Source organism: Antrostomus carolinensis, unplaced genomic scaffold (assembly GCF_000700745.2).
Source record: "Antrostomus carolinensis isolate BGI_N321 unplaced genomic scaffold, ASM70074v2 scaffold35450, whole genome shotgun sequence".
Lineage (NCBI taxonomy): Eukaryota > Metazoa > Chordata > Aves > Caprimulgiformes > Caprimulgidae > Antrostomus > Antrostomus carolinensis.
Window position 1 is genome coordinate 12,719 of NW_010288278.1, and position 7,531 is coordinate 20,249.

A 7,531-nucleotide genomic window follows, 5' to 3' on the forward strand; every position below is an offset into this window, starting at 1 on the left:
GCTGAACCCAGAATGGGTCTTAACACTCTGTGAATACATTATCTTGCAATGTTGGTTTATTCCAACCAAAGACATTTCAAGTGCCTGTAATTGATTTGTACATATTTATAAAAGTATATTCAGAATAGGTCAGATGATGCACTTGTTCCGCATTGTAGTGCGGCCAGAAACTTTCAGTCTTTACCTGTGGACATAGCCGAATGTTTGTGTAGATATGTTTAGTGATAATGGCTACATATAGTCAGAGCAAGATATTTTTGTCTAGCTGCATCTGGGCAGGTTAAGATGCCTTTGCAAGTGTCTCAAACAAACCAACAGATCTTTGTTTTTTTTGCCCAATGATATGTACAGTGTGTTTGAAACAGTATGCACCTTTGATATAATATTGCATTTCCAAAGCCACCAATCTACTACATGAGTTAAATGTGTATTTGTGTGGCTTAATACTTTCTTCCAGTTGCTCCTTGCTTGCAAGAAAAGATATCAACATTTTAGATTTTTTTTTTTTTTTTTGAAAAAATAAATACATATTCACATTTTAATAGTGCTGTATTTAGGACAAACTTGTGCTTTTATTCATAGTAAAAAAAAAAATAAGGAAGTGAAGTCCCATTTTAAAATGTTTCTCATTGAAAAGTGCTAAGTTTGGATTTTAATTTTTTTTTTCTTTTTTTGTCATTTGGCTTGCTGAATGCCAGAGAATTGGTCAGCATAGAGACTGTCTGGAAAGCTTTCCACTTGGCCTCCCATCTGTAGCTCTCAAACCAGGATTGTGTGTCTCTGCTGCAGAGCAGGTTTCTGTAAACTTTTTTTTTTTCCTAGAAAGTGAAACTTATTGTATTAACAGTCTGTTGGGGCTCTGCACAGCCTTGGACAAGTGCAAATAATGAAAGGAGAAGAAATCTCATAGTCTGTTATAGAGCTTCACATTGGGACTCTCCATCCATCTCTGAAGGGCAGCTGAAAATGACACTTTTATTGGCTTTGTCCCATTTCCATTTAATGCTGTCCACTCAGGGGAAAATGACAAGGAGAGAATGAGGGCTGTTGTGATTAAGGTGGAAGAAACCACACAGTAAAACACATACTGTTCTCTGTGTCCGTTTGTAAATCAGAAGGTTTATTCTGTGCATTTTTCCCTTTCCCATTCTAGCTTTTGTTCTTTCTTTCTGGCTTCTTCTTGAGTAGCCTCCTTCGTTTTCAGGAGCCAGGGTTTTCCTGCAGACATTTCCACCGCTGCTTTTAAAATCTAACTGGTTGCCTTAATTGACCTTTCATCTCGTCTTTCAGCTTTCTTGTCAGGCAGTATAACTGTAGGTCTGCATGACATACACATGCTTTTTTTCCCCCTCCTCCTTTTGCTCTAAACTACACAAAAGAAGAAACCCAAGTCATGATCTCACAGTCTCAATTATGCTGGCATAAGATTCTTAGTTTATTACCCATAGACACTATTGAATGGTACCCTACTGGTCTGTATGTCTGGGACTTCAGTAAGTTCACAGCTTTTCAGAGCGTTTGAAGCAAAATAGTCACACTTTTCTTCAGAACATGTTTCCTTTATAGAATTTCACTTACTGAAGTGGTGTTAACTAACATGCGTTTTTCTCCAGGGATGTTAAGGCAAAGCTTTAGAGATGGCCTAGTTTGAAGTCTAGGGATAAAATGAAGCTGCCAGTTTTCTCCTGATGCTGCTATGGGCTAATACTGCTTTGCTGAAATGAATCAGTGAAGCCAAAACAGGTAGACAGCTTCTCATGAAAACTGTCTGAGCTAATTCACACGTACCCAGCCTTCTGCATTAATAGTGACTTCTAGAGTTGCCTAACGAGGGTGGCTTGAACTGGGGACCAAAGGCAGGAATAGGAATTTGATTGGGGTAGGATTGCAAATTCTGGAAATACCTAGAAAACACCCAACATAAGGCAACTCCTTTAAAAAAGCAAAGCCGAGTCCTTTCTGTTTCAGCAAATTAAAAACCAAACTCCAGATGTTCTTACTGGAATTTGGTCTCTTGGGGAAACCAGAATTTTTCTTTAATCTGGTTTCGCTATTTGGTAATTAGAGGAACCTGCTTTGCAATTTATCACCCACTGTATTGAAGTACCCAGAAATACTAAGATTGCAACCCACAAACACAAAAAGGAAAATATGAGAGTTGTCTTTTTTGGCCTTAGTTAATGCCTTTGCACCCCTGTATTGCAGCGGAGAGGTAAGGGTGTCCATCAGGCTGAAATGCTGTAGTACTGAGGAATATTGGATTGTTCCTAGGCGCAATGTACAAGAGTTAAATGCAGCCAAACAGAAGAGTAAAAACTTAATATTAAAGTTCAGATCATATTGATCTTTCCTTTTTTGTTTTCTTTTTCTTTTTAACTATGACTTGAATCAGTTTTGATTCTATTTGTACGTGTTTTCTTGTTCTTAGAAAGCTGCCATTTTCTTTTGCATTTTTCTTTGGCATTACATAGAAAATCTGAGCCTTGGTTTTCAACCCTCTGCAGGTGATTGTAGGGTTAAGATGGCTTTTTGGTTTTGTTTTGTTCTTACATTTCACTTGTCTTGTTGCATGATGGTTAATAGCCAATTTGGAAATGACATTTCTCTCCTAGATTAATTTTGTGTTTGTAAGATGTGCATATTGCTTTGCAGAATAAAAAAGATGAAGTTTATGCTGTTGTCTTTATTTCTGCTGCCTAGTTGCTGTGGAGGTTTCCTGGATTGCCTGTATTATATGGACCACTGGAGGACATCAGTAGTGATGAGAGTCTGCAGTAGATTGGAATTTCAAGCCCTTTGTGTGCCTGTGGTACAGTGAACACGTTATGTGGACTTTAATGTATAGAATCATTTAGGTTTGAAAAGACCTTTAAGATCAAGTCCATCTGTAAACATAACACTGCCAAGTCGACCCCAAGTATCATAGTGTGGGGAATTTAGCTGGTGCCCATGATGAGAAATGCAGAATTGGTGACCTAGACCCATCTCTCCTGTTGCTCTTGATGACAGTTGTGCCTTCCACCTGCTACAAATGCTGTGTAACTTACTTAGCTGAACCAAGACCAGATGCTGAGTGTTTCAGAACATCTGCAGGTGGCTGGAGATGGTTGGAGGAGTTATATGGATGGCTGTTAAAATCCAGATAATGTGACTTGTTCAATTCTAGCTCCAGTTACTGGGCAGCTGTAACAAGTTGCACCTGCAAGTTTTCAGTGCTTGAAAGAGTAGGAAAAACATACTTCATTTTGCTCTTGGAAGCTTGTTAAAGGCTATGCACTGTGTGTTTGACAAGTGCAAGAAGGCCAGCCTGTCTTGCTTCTCTGAAAAACAGAGTTCAAAGCATCTAAATGGTGCCTGTTCAAATCTGGTGGCGAATGGGAGCATCGTTTAAAGGCAAATCTGTGACATTGTTTTATAATTCTTACTGGAGTGAGGGACTTGGAGAATTAGTAGAAAAAAAGTTATTTTAATAGAACAATTTTTACAAATCCCCTTGGTAAGGCTCCAGGAAACCTGCCTAGTTCTGAAATGTCTGCCCAGAGTGAGCAGTAATGCCCTGTGTTCTCATGGTCTCGACTTTGAGTGAGTCTGCCGCTATTTTCGTTAGCAAAGCAGTCGTCTTTGACCTCCACTGAATCCTGTCCCTCCGCCAGCAAAGAGGAAGAGAACAGCAATCAGACACGTATTCACTTGTTTTCTGTTAAACAAACTCTCTTTCATAACTCGAGCAGCCACTATTTGGCGAGTGCACAGCTTTGTTCAATGAGTTTTATAGAAGTGCAACTTCCTTGAAGAAAATCCTATTTTGGTAGCTCTTGCTGCATAGGGTTACACATGAGTAAACTTACAGGAGGATCTACGGTGAGTTCCCACTGGGGAAAAAGTACTTGGCAAATCTATATATGCTTGAATTCATTTTGTTCTAAAATAAAGGTGAGCAACCTGCCGCCCGGAATATTTCCCAAGCCTTTTAGATAGGGATGGTCTATAATTTAGTGTCATAGCCTTAAGTCAGGTTCTTTCAAGACCCCCTCCTGGCTCCATAGTATGAGCAGCTTAAAGGCAGGTGTTACAAGCAGGTAGTCTAGCGTGGGGGAGAAAAAAAGGCTGTTTTGCTGATACAAAAGGACATTTCCAGAAGCTGGAAGGGTGGGGTGAGCAGAAGGGATTCATTTGATAACACTGTAATCAGGCTGTTTGCTCATAACGATGATGTTTGTTAACAAACTAAACTAAGGGCAATGAAAAATTATGTAAAGCTTGCTCATCTGGAAAAAATGCACGCGCTGTGTTTGCAATCAGATTACATCTAACGTTAGCAGGCTGCTACAGACTGGGATGAGAAGTACCATCTGCCATCAGCGATGGCATTTCTTTAATCGAGTGCTTTGTGCCAGATATTTTGGTATTACGTGAAAGTATTGCTGCAAATGAGGAGCAGCATCTGTCTTTTCGCAGCAGCGCCTTTCTGCAAGCAAATTGCTTTAGCCCTCTTTAAAATAGAGTCTCAAAGAAATGTTGTTCTCAAAAGTTCGTATGAATGGGTTTGCTGGCAGCTGCTGAAATTTGGATTGTAAATTCTCCTTTTCCCTTCAGCTCTTATCAAAATTTTGCTGGTGATGAATTGCCTGGCAGAGTGAGAAAATAAAGCCATAGGTAGGAACCCATGTACGTGTTAAAACTCTTGTGACTTGTTTGTCTGCTGTTGACCAGCTAACTCAGTGACTTTCAAACTTTGGTTTTCTGAGTCCCACAGATATCGTCCTGGAAGATCCTGGAGAAGTTGCACAGACAAAGGTTCCTTTGTGGCATCCATCGACTGGCTGCCTTGTGCCAACTTTTCAGAGGTAGCCTAGGGACTGACCTTGAGGTGTCTGTCAACACTGGGTGGAAAACAACTCAGCTAAATAAATAGCTGTGCTGAGAAGCAAGGTGCAAGCTTGCTGGATTTAGATCTTTCTTCAGCACTGATGCCAAGTGGTGTCTCTGTCCTTCAGCTCGCAGGAGATTTGGGTTCTTTGCTCTGTCTTGCTGGGTGACTTGAGCAACTTGCTTTGTGTTTGTAGGTCCCTGTTTCTCCTTTATGAAGGGCTTTTACAGCTCTGCTAAGTGCTGTGGCCTTTACTGATAGAAATAACTTAGCCTCAGCTAGAAAATGCATCTGATTGTCCATGCTCCTGCAGGGAGGAGGAGGCGATGTCCTAACCTGCAAGGCTTCCTAGCAGAACCTATATTCCCTATTGACCTTTTGAAGATACGTCTTTACAGGATGTTAAAATAACAATTGAGGACCTAAGTGCAGATTTGCTTGTGCTCTCTCTGTTGTTAGCTCCTTGCAACAGCAACATGAGATTTAATCTGTAGCTACAAAAAAAGAGTAGGACAATCCAGGGACTAACTTTGTCATATACTTTTGTTAATGTTTGTGAATAAAACATTTCACAATACACTACATTATCATTTATCCTTTGAAAAGATCCCTTCTGGTAATGACTTCTATCTTGTAGCAAGAGGAGGCTTTACAGTGAGAAGGATGGCAATATTTTCTCTATGTTCTTGGTGTAAATCACACCATGGAGTTTTTTTTGTGTGGGGGGAAAGGGTAAGAGCCCAGAAACAACTTGGGCAAGGTGAGTGACTGAAAAATGTGGGTAAACCCGTTATGTCCTTATCCCTGTTTCACCCCAGAGCCCTGTGTGAACAAAATTGCCACCTTCTAGCAGGCACAAGCAGGTAAGAAATGTGATTTTGTGACCCGTAGATGGGGTTGTGGCTCTGTGCATCTCCACCCCAGCAGTGCTCACCATGGCTCAACACCCCAGGCAGGATTTTCACCCTAATTTTGTTTCCTCTGGACTCTTTGGCAGCAGTGTTTGCTGAGGGGCTGGGGATGGGTTATTCCTTGTGCTGCTGTGGAGGGTCTTGGCTGGGTGGATTCACCATTTTGTGAAGAGGACAAGCAATCTCGTGCATGCCACCAAGGGAGAGCCAGCTGGGTTTTGCTCTGGCATGCAGCTGGAGCCAGGCAGGCTGGGAGCCCTGGCCCTGCACAGCTGGGGAAGGTTGGGAGATGGAGCCTGGTAATTACCCACAGATGATGCCAATCACCCCTGATTGCTCCTCAGCTGGGTGGTGGGAGGCTGTGATTGAGCTGGGGCAGTCACCACCCAGCATTCCTTGCTGCTCCCCAGCTGCTGAGGTGATTAATTTTCCCAAGGAATCCTGAAGAGATATTTCAGATGGTAAATTGATGGTTTGGGTGTGATGGTTCAGCACGATAGGAGATAGGAGTAACTGCTTGGATGTAAAGAGGCTGCGCTGGAGCTACTGGATTCCTCTGGCCCTGGTGAGTCCCTGCCTGCAGGGAGGATTGGGGTGTGGGGGCTGCAGGGGTGTCTCCAGCAGTGTCTTTGCTTTTTGGGGGTAAAACTGGGCTTTAGAGTGATCTCAAACGGGTCTAGGAGACTGGTCAGTGGGCTAAGGGCTTGCTGCAGGGCCCAGAGCAATGGGAGCGGCTGAACTTGCCCCTGAGCTTTGAGCCTCACGCTCCTGAAAACCTGGTTGTGCTCAGGGAGGGAGAAAACAGCTTGAAAATGAAAATTTCCAAGGAAATCTTTAGTGAGATCAGAGCTGGTACAGGCAACCTGAAAGAACTTGGAAACAAGGAGAAACCAAGAGCGATCTGGGTTATGAAAAGAAGTCTGAAACTCCTGCAGGCAGATAATCTGAAGTACTGAGAGAAACGGAAAACTGCCGGCTGGGGAGGGGGGATGCGGCTTTCCAGGGGCTTTGCAGGGTGGGCTGGAGGCCGAGAGCCAGGCTGGTGGCAACCAGGCAGGGTTGGGGAGATGGTGCTTTGGGTGGCTCGGCTCTCGCTGTGGAGCACCGCTAGATGGTGGTAAGAGCTCAGCCTTGACCCCGCTTTGCTGGGCGGGGAAGGGGTCTCTGCCAAAGCTGGGCAGAGCAAGTGCCTGTGTGGGTCTGGGAGTGGGTGTTTGTCCTGCGAGAGCGTGGGGTGTCGGGCAGATCAACCCCTTTCACAGAATGATGAATGTTGGAAAAGATCTCCAAGATCATCCAGTCCAACCGTCAACCCACCACCATCGTGCCCACTAAACCGTATCCCTGAGTGCTGTGTCTACGTGTTTCTTGAACACCTCCTGGGATGGTGACTCCACCACTGCCTTGGGCAGCCTGTGAAGCCTTTCTGCTTCTGATCCTGTGGGGAAGGGGCAGGGAGGGGAAAATCAACTCTGGCAAAGCTACACAAGGCACCAGCAGCAGAGCAAGGGTGTAAGGTGTCCTGAGTCCCGATCAGGGCACGCAGGCTGGTAGGGGCTATGTGTCTGTCTGTCTGTGCTGCCACCCTGCCTGCTCAGAATGGAGCTCAGAGAGCTCGTGGTGCTGCCTGGAGCTGTAAGGACCCTTTTCTTAATGAGAAGCTCCAACAAAGGGACCCCACAGCCCCCCTGGGGTGTCTGCGACCCCAAAAGGAGGTGGGAGCATCCCTTGCTGGGACTTCTGGGGAGTC

General features: G+C 44.0%; 1 protein-coding gene across 1 annotated transcript in view; it reads left to right on the plus strand.

Annotated features, from left to right (window-relative positions):
• Positions 1–561, plus strand: part of TMEM248 (transmembrane protein 248) — a 5,504-nt gene extending 4,943 nt beyond the window's left edge. The window contains exon 6 of the mRNA XM_010166173.1: positions 1–561. This exon is cut by the window's left edge and continues 73 nt beyond it. The gene's annotated coding sequence lies outside the window, so the exon portion shown is untranslated.
• Positions 562–7,531: the final 6,970 nt, after the last annotated feature.